This window comes from Asparagus officinalis, unplaced genomic scaffold (assembly GCF_001876935.1).
Source record: "Asparagus officinalis unplaced genomic scaffold, Aspof.V1 AsparagusV1_Un280, whole genome shotgun sequence".
NCBI classification, from domain to species: Eukaryota; Viridiplantae; Streptophyta; class Magnoliopsida; order Asparagales; family Asparagaceae; genus Asparagus; species Asparagus officinalis.
Genome location: NW_017972545.1, coordinates 686 through 17,692, shown reverse-complemented (window position 1 = coordinate 17,692; position 17,007 = coordinate 686). Strand labels below are relative to the sequence as shown.

General features: G+C 36.4%; 1 pseudogene; it reads left to right on the top strand.

Moving 5' to 3' along the window:
• The first annotated feature begins 14,618 nt into the window (after positions 1-14,618).
• Positions 14,619-16,755, top strand: LOC109827530 (annotated as a pseudogene).
• Positions 16,756-17,007: the final 252 nt, after the last annotated feature.

Here is a 17,007-nt window from a genome sequence, read left to right as displayed (position 1 = left end):
GAGGGTAATTGAAACACCTTAGGTCAAGATTCAGAAAGATTTGTCCACCGTTGAGTTGTCAGTTTGCATCCTTACTAGAGAGGACAAGAGACTAAGGAATATGGTCATTCCCTTAGTGAAAGATCAATGGAACCGGAAGGGAGCTGAAGAGGCTTCTTGGGAGCATGAGGAGGACATGTGTCGCGTCTACACACACCTGTTTGGGCAGGTAAATTGATTTGATTATGATTTATGTTTTGCTTATGATTTATCTCTTTGGTCATATTTACATTTAATGCTAGAATGTGGATATTGACACTTAGCTCCTAGGTATTAGTAACACATGGTATATACATGGGGGTTCCTCGTTAGGATTTTTCGCCCGACGTACTAGTTCCGGTTGATTGGGGGTTAAGTGGGAACATTTACATTCAAGAACGTTAAATGTAAATATTGCTATGTTCATACCTAGAGATTAATGGTACGAGATATGTGTATGAGGGTTTCCTGGTTTGCATTATCCCCTCAACATGCTTTTCTGGTATTATTAATCTCTAGGATACGATTGTGGAATTTTGAGGAAGAAATTCTTTTAAGGGGGAAGAATATAAAACCCTAAAAATTTGAATATTTTATGATAAATAATAATAAATATCTTATATGAAGATAAATATCATATTTTAATGTTTGAGTATGCTAGGAATTTATTTGAGATCAATTCAATGTATATACGTGAATATACGACTGCAAATGCACAAATCACACACCTGACCAATTAAAAGTTTAGCTCTTTTACATACTGATGCAGTTAGAATCTGAAAAAACTCAAAAGACCAAAGTTGTAGGTCTCTTTAACAACTTTCCAACAAATTTTAAATCACCTTATTCCGAGATTGGATGAGAAAGTTACAGCCAATACACTAAACAAATAATGTACAGAAAATAATCTTCCATGAACAGTACCCCCGATCACTGTACCAGATTACTGTGAAGGAAATTGCTATAGCTTAGCTGTGCAGGTTTTTCTTTCGGCATTTTTCGTCGCTTTCGGCGATGTGAGGCCAGAGCTGGATGTCAACACTCCTCACTACCATAAAATATATGTGATTTGTACTGACAAAAACAAAACAAATGCATGATTTTCCTCTTCATGTTCCTTCTCTCAAAAACAAAGAAGAACCTGATACTAAGAGCATCAGTTCCCAGTTTCTAAAACAACAACTCCTCTTCTCCAAAGAAATCCCCGTCAAAGAAAAAAAACTCCAAACCCATTATCACTTCCAATTACTCCATAACAATCACTTCCTCCTCTCAAATCCTACTTGTAAAACTCCAAACCCATTATCACTTCCAATTACTCCATAACAATCACTTCCTCCTCTCAAATCCTACTTGTAAAACTTAGAGTTTCTCCTATGATGTTGAAGCTCCATAACAATCACTTCCTCCTCTCAAATCCTACTTGTAAAACTTAGAGTTTCTCCTATGATGTTGAAGAAGAGGAAACAGGGGAGTGTTCCATGTGCCATTTGTTTAGAGAAGACGGGGGATAGCGGTTTGCAGCAATGAGAGATATTGCACGAACGTTTGCTTGGGGATTTTCAGCGACATCGAGGCAAGACTACCCTCATCCAAACCTTTCCCTGTAATTAGTTGAAATTATAAGAAGTTTAAGAAATAAGATTTTTATGCCAGAGATTTAACTGCTATGATTAACTGCTATGTTAAAATAAATTAGATTTTCGATGATAATTTTGATCCAATGCTAGAACTAAATATTTTGTTTAATTTCTGTTGGAATTATATTTATGATCATGATCATTAGGATTAATATAAAATTTTATTTTATAATTGTAAACTAAGTTTTACCATGTAAAAATCCTAGTTTATTTGATTATTTGAGTTCTTCTTGTAAACTAATCATGCTAAAACCTAAGGTTGTGATATCTAAGATTGAAATCAAGTTTTAAAATGAATTACATCTCTTTTTATGTGTAATTCTATCATATTTTAATAATCAATTTCGTTTATATATGAGAAATTAAAGAGATTTACTAGTGGTATATATATTTTGCAGAAAACTGCTGCACGGGTATGATCTTTAACTATAAACTGGGTATAGCAAATGAACTCCAAATTGAACTAAACTAGTTTCAAAGGAAAGATATGTAAATCTAGTTTCTAAAACAGAAAATCATTCTTAAAAAGAGTTTGTATAGAGAAAGATATACTTTTTTTATTAATGACATGTTCTGCAGAAAACTGCTGCACATATATGATGTTTAACTAAAAATTGGGTATAGCAACTGAACACCAAATTGAACTAAACTGGTGCCAAATGTATATGATGTTTAACTAAAAATTGGGTATAGCAACTGAACACCAAATTGAACTAAACTGGTGCCAAATGAATGATGTGTGGATATAGTTTCCAAAACATAAAATCATTCCTAAAAATAGTTTTCCTAGAGAAAGATATGCTCGTTTTACTAACAGTAGTCCCGACCATTTCCTGGGAAGTTTTGCCCAGTTTCTTCTTTTCTGGAGTTGTTTGCGTTGTTTTAAGATGTGTTCGTGGAGTTGAGCCGCTCGATGTTACACTTATAGTCATGTATATGTTGTAATACATATGTGAGTATCCATAGAGGATTATGATAAAATATTGTTATGATTACACTTTTGAGTTAGTGAGTTAGTACACCGCAAATGAGACCGAGATGAATTTCATTCCACTACACATATTTGTTTATCCGCACGAGCATGCGAAGAGTTCGATGAACCTATGATAGTTGTTTATTCGCACGAGCGTGCAAATAGGTTGATGAACCTATGATAATTGTTTATCCGCACGAGCATGCGAAGAGGTCGATGAACCTACGATACTTGTTTATCCACACGAGCGTGCAAAGAGGTCAGTGAACCTATGCTTTCATTTCCACGTAGTTTGTGTAGAAATATATATACCTATCTTGCCGATTTTACATAGGGATATGTTTTACCATAGAGAATGATAATATTACAAACTATTTGACCTGAGATGCTTTACTTTCCAGTTATATTTTGATTGCTTAGTTCAGGGTTAATATTTAGTTATTTACTACCTGAGACATACGATATATACATGATGGTTTCCTTGTTTGGATTATTTCGCTCGACGTACTACGTCTCGAGTTGTAAGTTTCTAAATATTAATTCCATTAGATTTGGGAAAAATGATATATGTAGACTATGCTTAATAAATAGAGCCTCCACTTCATCTAGTAGCCCTCCCCGGGGGCGGATGGAGGTAATCTTGTTGTAGCGCTCTAACGCTCTTATTGTTGTTCTTTTTTTATTTTATTTCTCATTTAAGGCGGCTAAGAGAATCGGAGAGTCGCAGGGTGACGGAGTTCTTGCATAGTCACTATTGCGTATTTTTACTAGTATGGACTCCACAGTAGTCTTATGTTTCCATTCCGTCATTTGAGTTTGTACTCATATTGTTAAGGCAATTTACCTTAGTACGATTTCTAGTCGATCCATGTTGAGACATATCATGTTATTTTAGACTACGTATCTATTTCAGTTTATTCTAGTTGGCACATGATTTTATTTATGAGATATATCATTCTGCATCATGTCTATAGTATTTCTTTCCCTTATTTGACTATTTTGTACCTTCACTTATATTTGTTTCCACTAGAGGATATTACTTTGATTGGTGAAACATGTTGTTACATAGTAGAGGTGCATGGTAGGTTTGACATCTCTACGTTTACCTTGGACTGTAGCCATGCGTGAAAACAAGGGCGTCATATGAACACATCAGTGGCTAACTATCTCTAACTCTCTCTATTAATTATTGCCATATTACTATATTGTGTCTTAAATTGTATTGAATTTCATTAATTACACATTATTGTTTGATTACCCTATTCACCCCTATAGGGTATGTTCATTTGGTATCAGAGCAATGTCTCTTTATATGCTTAGGTTTAATCACCTTTCAGTAAAGATCCATAATGGAATCAAACATGGATGTAAATGCTCTTGAAGGTCAATCAATTACTAGACCTCCTTTATTCAATGACAATAATTTTGCATTTTGGAAAGGTGGGATGCACATTTATTTGAGATGCATTAATATTGACATCCTAGATATTGTAGAAAAAGAATATGTTGAAAAATTGGGTCGTAACTTGACCGAGGAAGAAAGGCATTTAGCTACTCTAAATGTTAAGGCTATGAATGCCTTGATTTGTGGACTCACTCCAAATGAGTATAATAGAGTATCCACTTGTGCAACCACACATGAAATTTGGGGGAAACTATGTATTACTCATAAAAGAACTCCTTAAGTCAAGGAGTCAAAAATTAGTAGTCTCATGCATGAATACGAATTATTTAAAATGCCCCCAAATGAGTCCATTGATGCCATGTTTTGTGGGTTTACTAACATTGTGAATCAATTACATGGTCTTGATAAGGTGCTTGAGAACTAAGAGAAGAACTATAATATCATTTGTTCTCTTACACTGGCATGGCAGCCCAAGGTAATAGCTATAGAGGAGGCTAATGATCTCACAAAGCTCACCCTTGACGACCTCATTAGCAAACTCAAGGTTCATGAGAAGAAGATCAAGGAGAAGGAAGAAGAACTCCCACGAGCAAATGAAGAGCATTCTCAAAAGATGAATCAATTGCGCTCAAAGGAGCAATTTAAAGCGACTCCTCCTCCTCCTCCAATAGTGAAATTGATGTCTCTAAAGAAGTGGCACACCTCTCCAAGAGAATATCAAGATTGGTAAGAATGAACAAAAAAATTAAAAAATAATCATTTTAACAAATTCTCTTCTCATGTAGGTAAATGTTTTGAGTGTCATGAACTGGTACATATAGTAAGGGATTTCCCTAAGATAAAAGAAAAATATTTGAAGTATAAGAAGAAGAAGACGATGTATGCGGGATGGGAGGAATCTGAACCAAGCGATTCAGATAGTGATGAAGAAGCAGCAAAATGTGCCTTCCAAGACCTAAACATATGCTTCATGGCTCATGAGGATGATGTAACATCCAATCCCGAAGATATGCAAGATGAGTTAGAAAATGCTTTAGTTGAGTTAAATTTTGAGTTCAAAAAGTTAGCTAAAGAATATTGGTAAGGCGCATTCTCCCATTATTGAAGTTTCTCTCATCATATGATGGGCAATAAAGATCTCTTTGCAACCCTATCAAGGATGAAAGGAGGCAATGTCTCATTCGGCGGTGGAGAGAAAGGAAATTGTTGGAATTGATAATATTGGTAAGACACCTTCTCCCATTATTGAAGATGTTTATTTAGTTGAAGGGCTAAACCATAATCTTCTCAGTGTAAGTAAACAAAGTGATAAAGGCTATTATATTATTTTTAAACTGGATAAATGTGCTGTTAGCCTTAAAGATAAAACTATTTTTTTGTCCTTAGAAAATCTAATGTGAACATCTTTGAGATGAATGAGCTTGTAGATCAAGATGTTAAATGTCTTGCCGCAGTGGATGGTAATCCTTGGATTTGACACAAAAAGCTTGGACATGCAATTATGAAATTGATTTCAAAGTTATCAAAGAAAAACTTGGTAAGAGGACTACCAAGTTTGAACTTTGTTAAGCATTCTCAATGTGAAGAATGTGCCAAAGATAAACAAATTAAAAGCTCCTTTTAATCCATAAATGAGGTATCCACCACTAAATCATTGTAATTACTAAGATAAACAAATTAAAAGCTCCTTTTAATCCATAAATGAGGTATCCACCACTAAATCATTGTAATTACTTCATCTTGATCTTTTTGGTCCTATGCTAATCCATAAATGAGGTATCCACCACTAAATCATTGTAATTACTTCATCTTGATCTTTTTGGTCCTATGCGTGTTGCATCTTTCGGAGGAAAATATTATATTTTTGTGTTAGTTGATGATTTTTCTCACTTTACTTGGGTTATATTTCTAGCAAGCAATGATGAATGTTTTGATGAGTCTTCACGTTTTATTAAAAGAGTTGAAAATGAAAAAGGGCAGAAAATTGTTAAAATTTGTAGTGATCATGATGATGAATTTAAAAATAAGCATTTTAGTGATTTTTGTGACCATCATGATATTACTCATACGTTTTCCACACCAAGAACACCATAATAAAAATGGTGTTGTTGGACAAAAAAATAGAACCATACAAGAGGTGACACATACTATATTAAATGCATTTGTTTTGCTAAAATATTTTTGGGCGGAAGCCATCAACACGGTTTGCTATGTTTTAAATCGTGTTTTGATTAGGTCCATTTTAAGGAAACACCTTATCAACTTTACTATTGTAAAACACCCAACATAAGTTATTTTCGGGTTTTTGGTTGTAAATATTCTATTTTAAACACTAAAGACCATTATGACAAATTTGATTCTAAAATAGACGTTGGAATATTTTTGGGATATGCATCAAGGAGTAAAGCTTATAGAGTCTTCAACAAACGAACACTCGTTGTTAAAGAATCTATAAATGTTACTTTTGATGAAACTAATGTCGGTTTACATGATTGTGTGCCTATTAGGGATGATGATGACATTGAAGGAGGATTGAAACTATTGCAAATAAATGACACCCCTTCAATAGTTGCACAAAAGAATTTAGAAGAGGAACTTGATAATAATCAAGAAGAACTACCAAAAGCATGGAAGTTTGCACTGGATTATCCCAAAGAGCAAATCATTGGAAGTTCATCTAAAGGCGTTATGACTCGCTCAAAAGATATGAGTGAATGTGGTAACATTGCTTTTTCATCTCAAATTGAACCAAAACGTATTGATGATGCTTTAAATGATGAGTTTTGGGTTTTGGCCATGCATGATGAATTAAATAATTTTCAAAGAAATAATGTTTGGAAACTTATTCCTAGACCTAAAGATTTTCATGTTATTAGAACAAAATGGGTTTTTAGAAATAAACTTGATGAATTTAGCATAGTAACTAGAAATAAAGCTAGATTAGTTGCCCAGGGATAAAATCAAGAGGAGAGCATAGATTATGACGAAACTTTTGCACTGGTTGTAAGAATGGAATCAATACGCATGTTCTTGGCTTTTGCTAGCTTTAAAGATTTCAAACTTTTTCAAATGGATGTTAAAAGTGCATTTTAAATGGTTTTATTGATGTAGAGGTTTATGTTGAGCAACCCCTAAATTTTATTGATCCTATGTTTCCAAATCATGTTTATCGAGTTCAAAAAACTTTATATGGTTTTGAAATAAGTACCAAAAGCTTGGTATGCTCACCTCTCTAGTTTTCTTATTGAAAATGTTTTTTCAAAAGGAAAAATTGATAATATCTTATTTATTAGAAAAGGCAAAAGCGATTTCATTTTAGTTCAAGTATATGTTGATGATATTATTTTTGGAGCTACTAATGAATCTTTGTGCAAAGAATTTTTAAAGGTTATGCAAGAGCAATTTGAAATGAGTATGATGGGAGAGCTCATATTTTTTCTTGGTCTCCAAGTCAAACAAGGTGATTATGAAATCTTTGTCTCATAAAGAAAATATGCAAAAGAGTTGATGAAGAATTTAGAATGTCAAACTCCAAGCATGCACCAACTCCAATGAGCACCTCCATCAAGTTGGACATGGATAAAAGTGGTGAGAAAGTAGACCAAAAGTTATATCGAGGTATGATAGATAGTTTTCTTTATCTCACCGCTAGTAGACTGTATATTATGTTGAGTGTTTGTGCATGTGCACATTTTCAAAATTCTCCTAGAAAATCTCATTTAATTGCAACTAAAAGAATTATTAAATATATAAATGATACTATTGAACTTGGCTTATTTTATCCAAAACATACTACTTTTGATCTTTTGGTTATTGTGATGCTGACTTTGCCGGATGCAAGTGTAAGGATCATGAATTTTGATACTAGTTAAAATAATTTTCTAGTATTTTAAAATATTTAATTATGATTTTTAAAAGAGTATTTATATTTTTCTCGAATTTCTACAATTTTCTATGATTTAAAATCCAAGTTTTATATTTATTTAAATGATTTTAATATTTATAAATTAATTTCGTGCGGTGAAAACTTCTAGAATTTATCCGTCGTGTTATTGATACTATTACATATCATTTTGAATAATATGTTGTATTATTGTTACTGTTACGTATTATTTTGTATAATATGTTGTATTATTAATTATGTATTATTTATATAATTTATTATATTATTTCTACTATTATATATTATCTGTCGTATTAGTACAATTGGTACGTTTTACTGTGTATGTAATTATCCCATAATTATTTGATTTTAAATGTAAGTAAATATATTTTTATTATTAATTAGTCTAGTTTAATTGTACAATATGTGTATATTTCGACTATTTCGTATCAACTGTTGTATTAGCACAACATGTAGGTTTTTAATTGTATATTTCAGTGTAGCCTGAGTCACCGCCCGCGCAACCTTAACCACTGCGCCCAACACCTCCCCCAGCTCGCCCTCCAGGCGAACCGCTAACCTCCTCAACAGCAGCACGCAGCCCCATCTCCTCTCTCATGTACCTTCACCGCTCCTCCTTGATCCCCTCCCCTTGGATGTCCCCCGCGGCCCACCGCCTTAGCCAGCGACGACGAGCACCCCCAACCTCTCTTTCACCCCAGATCCGATCACGGCTTCCAACCCCGTCCTTATCCTCGTTCAATTCTCTTCCCTGTCCTCATCCTCGTTCTCCCCTGGTCGCTCCTACGAGCACCGACAACCACCTTCCATCTCCCCTCACCCGTTCATCATCACCTCCCTACACCGACGAACTGTTACGCCCCACTCGCCACAACTCCGTATCCGCTCATTCGTCGGATATGTTCCACCACTCACCCGTCGTACCGCATCCGTAGTGGCACCGCCGCCTCGTCCACAGGCCCCTTGGTCTCGTAGGCAAGATCCCACTTGCTCAGATTTGAACTTTTCTATTTATTATGAATTATCTATAATTTTAGATTTGTTAATAATTATATGCGTGGGCTTGTTGATGAAATTATGATTTATCTATTTATGTTAATTTGTGATATAATTATCTGCATGGATTTGATGAATAATATTAAATAAATTGTAATTATATGATAAATAGTATTTTTAGAATAATTATAATAGATTAAAAGAATTTATTTTGGCAGCAAAATCATTTTTGGATAATTATATTAATTAAAAAGAATTTATTGAGAATGGAATCATTTAGAAAAAATTATGATAATTTTAAAGGAACTATTTTGGAAAAAGAATCATTTTTAATAATTATGATGATTAAAGGAATTTATTTGCAAAAAAATTATCTATTTTGGATTTTAAGTAATTTATGATTTTGATGAATAGTTTAGAGCGCTGGATAACAAGATATTGATGAAACCGGGCTGCATGTATGTTTTTACTGTTTATGATCATATTTCACGTTTTGCATTTATTAATGTATTTGACATGTCTGCTATGTATTGTCCATGTTATGTTTGAGAACCCTTAGTAGTTCATGACTTAGGGGCCTCGTACGTCATGAACAGACCTAGTGAATGTTATGTTTGAGAACCCTTAGTAGTTCATGACTTAGGGGCCTCGTACGTCATGAACAGACCTAGTGACATGTGTGGGTGTGTTGACTGAATTTAGGTGGTGAACCAGAGATATTGTGGACTTTGATTGTTGACTTAGAAAAACGAGAAGAGTGGAGATGGGGAAGTCCATGTTCATGTGATCGGATATAGCTGTTGATGTATCTTCTAGGCTCGCCCCATGATCCAGTGTAGCTTGGGGTTAGTTTGTTGGGTCAAAGTGAAACCAGTGTAGTCACTTTGGTCTGTGAATTTGATATCACCCGAGTTTAGCTTGAGTTCAAACCAGGTTGAAATCAGATTGCGTGTAGCCCTCTGACCGATCCAGTGTAGCAGCGTATTGGGTGCATGTAGGAGATTTATGAACAGTCAGTTATCCGATGATATGAGCGTTGACTCTATATGAGATGTGAGCAGTGACCTGTTATAGAATGGCTAGCTACATGACTTTGATTCTTGGCTAAGTATGATTTTTGTGAGATGTAGATCAGTTGTATATAAGCTAAAAGGATGGTTCATATGCCATCTTTCTAGAACAACATCGTTCGTATTCTCAAGCTTACGGCTCCTCTCATTGGTGTTCCGAAACTTGTTGATGGTGACAAGAAGCCTTCTATGTGATTCATTTATGAGGCGATGGATAGAGCTAAGGAGGCTAATGCTAAAGCCTTTGTTGATAATTCAAGAAAATATTCTGAGGTATTTGATATCATTGATAAGAGGTGGCAAGATCAGCTTCATCGGCCTTTGCATAATGCAGGATATTACCTTAATCCTGCATTTTTCTATGACCATCCAAACATCCAAGGAGATGATGAAGTTATGAAATGTCTTTACCAAGTCATTGAGAAGATGGTGCCCACACAAGACCAAGACAAGATTGATAGGAAGTTGGATATATATAGGCATGTTGGGGGTCTTTTTGGTATAAAGATAGCTAAGAGAAATAGAAAGAAGAAGTCTCAATGTAAATATGCATAATATAAACCCTCAATTGACTAGATTTTTTTATAGGAAATACACTACTAATCACACTCTATTTAAATTGACAGCTGATTGGTGTGAGTCTTATGATGCATCAGCACCAGAGTTGTAGAAGCTTGTTGTTAGAGTCCTCAGCCTTACTTGTAGCTCCTTTGACTACGAAAGAAATTAGAGTACTTTTTAGCAAGTATAATTAGTTTTATTTTATTCAACAAAATAGATTTAATTCCCTTAGAGATATGGATATTGATTTGATTAATTTGAATAAATTACAAATACACACCAAGAAGAGGAATAGATTGGATCATAAGAGGTTGCAAGATCTTTACTACAAGTACAACCAAGCATTAAAGGAGAGATTTGACTGTAGAGATTTTATTAATCTGATTAAGTTGGCTGATATAGATGAAAGCAATGAGTGGTTGTTAGGACAGTTCGATGAAGGTGAAAATGCAGAGAATGACTTGGTGAAGGTCTAGTACAACGTTACATATCGTGTCGTAGGAGATGCGATGGGAGCTGAAGAAGATGATGCTATATATCTAAGATCGACTAGTAGGTTTCGATGATCTTCGAGTGGTATTGGTTCATCATCGAGGAGGAGGGAGCCAGTTTCTGAGTCGGAAGATGAAGAAGAGTTTAATGATGATGAGGAGAAGACTGAAGAGGAGGATATTCCCTTTGAAGGGGATGATGATGACGTTAATGAGGATGATTAGAGTCATTAGGCTATTATTTTGCTACTTATTTGCTTTGTTTTGTAAGATTGCTTGCTTAGCTTTGATGTAAGTGAACTCCTTAAGTGTTGCTGCTTAGTTGATTTGTTTTGATGGACAACTTGATTTGCTTCAATGATTAAAATATTATTTTGTGATTTGGTAGTATATATTTTATTTATATTGAGTCCTTGACATTTTCTATGTGAAATTTCACAAATATATATTTTTCATGCATCTTGTATATCTTTAAAAATTTTATAGACTGGAGTGCGCCTCGCTTTGCTCGGGCACACGCATCGCATTGCGCCTTGCGCATGTTCGTGTAAACTAACTTTGCGCCATGCATTGCACCTCGCGTATTAAAAACACCACTGCTCAGCAATGCCTCATCATCTGAAAGAATGATCCGCTTCTTAGCTTTTGCTTGATCAGCTCTAAACTCCAATACTAACCCCCTACAATCTATGTGGTGCTCAGAAATAATAAGATGCTCCACCAACAGCTCCCTCTCATAGCGAGGAGGGGATTTAATAGGCCCCATCAACAACGCTTGGATCGCCTTCCAAGTGTGAGGGGAAAGCTTGTCGATGCAATGGGGGAAGGACCACTCATATCGATCCTCCAGTGTAGTAGTTGGAAGACCCAAAGCAACCGGTATGTGGGCTTCTTGTCGACCACTAGAACCATAGTTCAGGCTTAATCTGCCTCAGTGGTGAGGATAGGGGATATGCTGACAGCTTGAAGGATAGCATTGTCGAACAGGTTCTCCTAGCAACGAGATCCTTTGTAGACATGGATCCTCTACCAACCCTCGCGCCTCAACTGCCGAGAGCTTCTCCACTCTTAGACTCTCCTTTTTAATTTCTGGCCACATGAGGCAAGCCAAAATCGGATCGAAGAATTTCTGGCCACATGAGATAGATAAATGCCATAGTCGAGGTGGTGCCAGTATATCGGTCCTAAATTGCTGCTTTGATGATAGATATATTGCTCCCTTGATGAAGCTGACAGTACATCCATAGTGTTGGGCATACTTCTCCAAGTAGCCTGTGAGCACTTTTAATCTATACTTCTACAACATATCAATTTTAACCTCATTGCAAGCAATGATGAGCTGGGCTCAGGGAGCCATCGGAATAGTCAAGAAGAATGATCAGAGGACAACACATGCTTTTTGGGGAGGAGAAGAAGATGGACTTGTATCGATGAAATGGAAGGCTTGCTACGGTTTACAAAGTAGGATGAAAAGGGGAGGAGCGTTTGTGTGCCCACCCTCAAAATTACCTCATATCGCTTCCTGGAACAAGAGGGGAACAAAATTACCCACTTCCAATCGCCCGCTCCTCCGTCGCCGTTCTCGAGCTCGATCGCTCGCTCCTCCGTCGCCCCCTCAAAGAGACCCGACGCCAACATCGTCACCCTCAACGTTGTCGTTCTCAAGCTCGCTAGCCCTAGCTAGGCCCACCTCCGTCGTCGTTCTCGAGCTCGATAGCCCTAGCCGGGATTTCCCTACCGCCATCTCGTCCGCCGCCTCCTCCGCCGCCTCAACCGTCTCTCGAACCCAGGTACGTTCCCTTTCCCCCCCAACAGTCAGCATAAATGAAGTGAAGCGTGACAAAAAGATGAGGACGTGCATATAGATTTGGATATTGGGTTTATAATTGGCCTTGTTTAAGTTAATAATAGGGAGTTGATTTACTTTGTCCCTTCCATTTACTTACAAATTGAGAAAAATATTAAGTTTATGGATGTGAAATGTGAATTCTTGGTCTATCTCTATATATAAAAAATATGTGCATCCACTGAGGACTAATAGCTAGATGTTTGGTGCTCCCTGCAAAATTGTTACAGTCTGAATATACCATTTTCTTTAAAATTTGGACGAATTTAAGGTAAAAGGTTTTTTGAGTGAAAGTGGAAATTATAAGTGCTAAAATTATTTGTTATAAGTGATCCCTCTGTGAATTCTTGTTATAAGTGATCTCTATGTTATATGCTAAAGTTGTTTGTTATCATTGAACATAAATTATAAGTGCTGACATAGTAGACTTGAGCATTCAAACACCAATGTTTTTGCTATATTTGAACTCTTACATGTACATACTACATAAAGCTTTAGTCTTTAAGCAAATGAATTTTGGTCATTATTGATATTTCCCAAGACATGAAGGATATGTTTGTGAAGATGAATGATGATCAAAGGAGAAGGTTTATGATTTGGCGACCGACTGGAGTATTTCCAAATGACGACAATCACTATGCTTATTAATGACTATTTAATGACTACGCTTGTGGACCGTAGTTTGATGACTACTCTTTTGGAGTTGTATTTTTGGGAACATAGATGTTGTTAGTTATATGCTTTTGGACTTTTATGTTAAACACATGAATGCTTTGATGACTACATGGTTTTAAATATCATTTTTGTACATATATATGTATGTAAAGCACACGCAATGTTGCTCCGGTTGATGGTGATTCTGATCTTCCTCCAGAGGCACCACGCAATGTTGCTCTGCTTGATGGTGATTCTGATGAGGACGATGACCTGCAAACTCAACAAGCACAGCGGACAGCTGCATCACGTTGGAGAGAACAAATGGCAAACACAATGTGGGAGGATGGGACAAACGTAGCCTAAGGAGTCTGGAGCAAAGTTATATGTCGGTAGATTATATTTGTAATAATTAAGATTTAAGTTACCGGCTAAAGACTTTATTTGTAATAATTGAGACTTTACCATCATCGTTGTAATAGATGTAGGAATGATTAAATAGTTATTGCAATTGAAAATTTTGTTAATATAACATAATAGCTAAAATAAACATCAAAATATTCAAAGATTGATTAATATTAATATTATTAATATAATTATATTGTTTTTTAATATTTTATATTAAAATAATATTAAAATAATATTGTTGTATATTATAACTATTATTTATTTATTCATTTGATGTTATATCAAGTTAAACTTGAACTTAATTGATCTATAATATCATATTATAAAAAAGATGTCATACTAATTGTTGTCTCATTATCCCATTTTACCCCCACTTACTTTATCCTACTCAAATTGTCTCATTGGGTAAAATTATCCCGTTGGAACCATTTAATCCAATTTGCCCCAATTTACACCAATGAATAACCCCTCTAGAGTGCATCTAAGGATGTAAAATCTCAGCCCTTCATTACTTTCATCTCAGCCCTCCGTATCAAAATAACCCAAAACCTAATCCACCACCCCTTTCTCCTTTCTCCTTTCATTCTTAGCTCCTCAAAAAATCAGCCCCCCACCCCCCAAATCAGATCTGAATAACTAAAATCACCAATGATCGATGTTAAGTCCCTCTCGGCGGCCCCTATTTAACTAAAATCACACCAATGATGTTAAGTCCCTCTCGAAAATTAAATTAAATATATGAAAGTGAGGATGTCATGATCGTATTCAAAACATCTAATAAATCTTTCGACATTATCCGTCAGTCAACGCCTCTCTTTATTGAAGTAAACCTTGTATACATCCATTAGCAGGTTTGTTAAATATATCAATTGGAGGAACGGAAGCAACTTTCACGTGCAGGTTTATTAAATATATCAATTCGGTGAACCAAAGCAACTTCCACGACCTTTCTAATTTATTGTGACTATTTTGACCCACATCTCTATATATACCTATCTCTTAAGCTTCTAAGATATACCAAGAACCTCATTAGCCTTCCTTCAATCCGCTGAAACAAATCTTTCAATAGTCTGCAGAAAAACTAGCTTATCCACGCACAGCAAAGCAAAAGGCATGGAAGGCACACTTCGTTGCTCCGCAAACTATGTCCCTCTCTCTCCACTGAGCTTCATCGAGCGGTCTGCGGAGGTTTACTCTGATCGGACCTCAGTTGTTTATGAATCCATCAAGTTTACTTGGAGACAGACCCGAGACCGCTGCCTCAGGCTCGCTTCCGCTCTCTCACACCTTGGCGTTTCCCGCGGCGACGTGGTAACTATAATCTCTATCTCTCATATGCTCCGTGAATATACGTGTTCTATTTTTGGAGTTTTTCTAGCATGCATCACTCTTCTCATAGTGTTAGAATATTGCAAATTATTTCCTTTTAGTTATTTTGAAGTAACAACATTCACAAGAAGAGTGCCTCTGGTTCTAGTTTTGGAAATTCTTATATTCATTATGACAGAAGATGAAATAAATGAAAAACGTACCTATGCTCTGAATCTAGTTGTAATTCTTTATAGAGTAAAGAATGTCAGCTCCACGGTTGACTCGTAACTTTTTAACATGATGATCGCTATGATTCTAGGGAATGAATCTCACATTTTTGAATGCAGAATCTATATGGAGATAAACTAATAATATCATTCCTAATAACTAATTATAGACATTCTTTGCAATCAAGGTCATAGAGAGTCTGTAACTGAATCTTCTTCTATTGTCGAACCAGGTTGCCGTCCTCGCTCCAAACGTCCCAGCCATGTACGAGCTCAACTTCGGCGTCCCAATGGCCGGGGCAGTCATCTGCACCCTCAACGCTCACCACGACGCAGCCATGGTCTCCGTCCTCCTCAAACATTCTGAAGCCAAGCTCATTTTCGTCGACCACCAGTTCCTCACAATCGCTGAAGACGCCATCAACCTCCTTTCACAATCCAACTCCAAATCCCCTCTCCTCATCCCAATCCCGGAACCCTCTGAAGACTCCTCTCATTCACCTGGTTTAAACTACGAAAGCCTCATCAAAACCGGAGACCCCTGCTTCGACATCAAGTGGCCGATCGACGAGTGCGATCCTATCGCCCTAAACTACACATCCGGCACCACATCCAGGCCGAAAGGCGTGGTCTACACACACCGCGGCGACGGAGGAGGTTTTTGCAGGGGGATGGATGAGGACAGGGGATCTCGGGGTGAGGCATGCTGATGGGTATATTCAGGTGAAGGATAGGCTGAAGGACATCATAATCTCCGGCCTGGAGAATATAAGCACGATCGAGGTCGAGTCGGTAGTTTATAGTCACCCGGCGGTGCTTGAATCTGCGGTGGTTGGACGACCAGATGAGTACTGGGGGGAGACGCCGTGTGCGTTTGTGCAGCTCAAGGATGGAGCTTCTGCTGATGCTGAGGAGATTATAGGGTTCTGTCGGGCTCGGCTGCCGGATTTTATGGTGCCCAAGAGCGTGGTTTTCGGGGAGCTGCCGAAGACTTCGACGGGGAAGATGCAGAAGTTTGTTCTCAGGGAGAGGGCCAAGGCTATGGGAAGCCTATTCATGAATGGCGGCGGGAAAATGCTTGAAATATAGTATTCTAAAAGTAATTGTGGATACTGTACAAATGAAGAATTTCATTTGTAATTTGATTTGTTGAACCAAAAAATAAATGGAAGTCTCAGCAATGATATGGGGTTGAGATATGATCAATGTATTATGTTTGTTATATATGAACTTATATTTATTCATTTTAAACGTGTTCCTAATTAATTCTTCTCAATCTTCTAAGAATATTACTAATCATTTCTTTTTTAAAAATCTTGTAAAATTCATATTCTGTGGTTATTTCAAACTTATGAACTCACATTTTAATTGGAAGTTTTATATTGTCGGGAACTGGTGATCTCCTTTTTCGGATTCACAAGAATATGTTGAAGTTGGAAGGCCTCCAATCACTTTCAAAGGTCATGGCTAATCTCTCCTTTATATAGAAAGAGAAAAGGATGG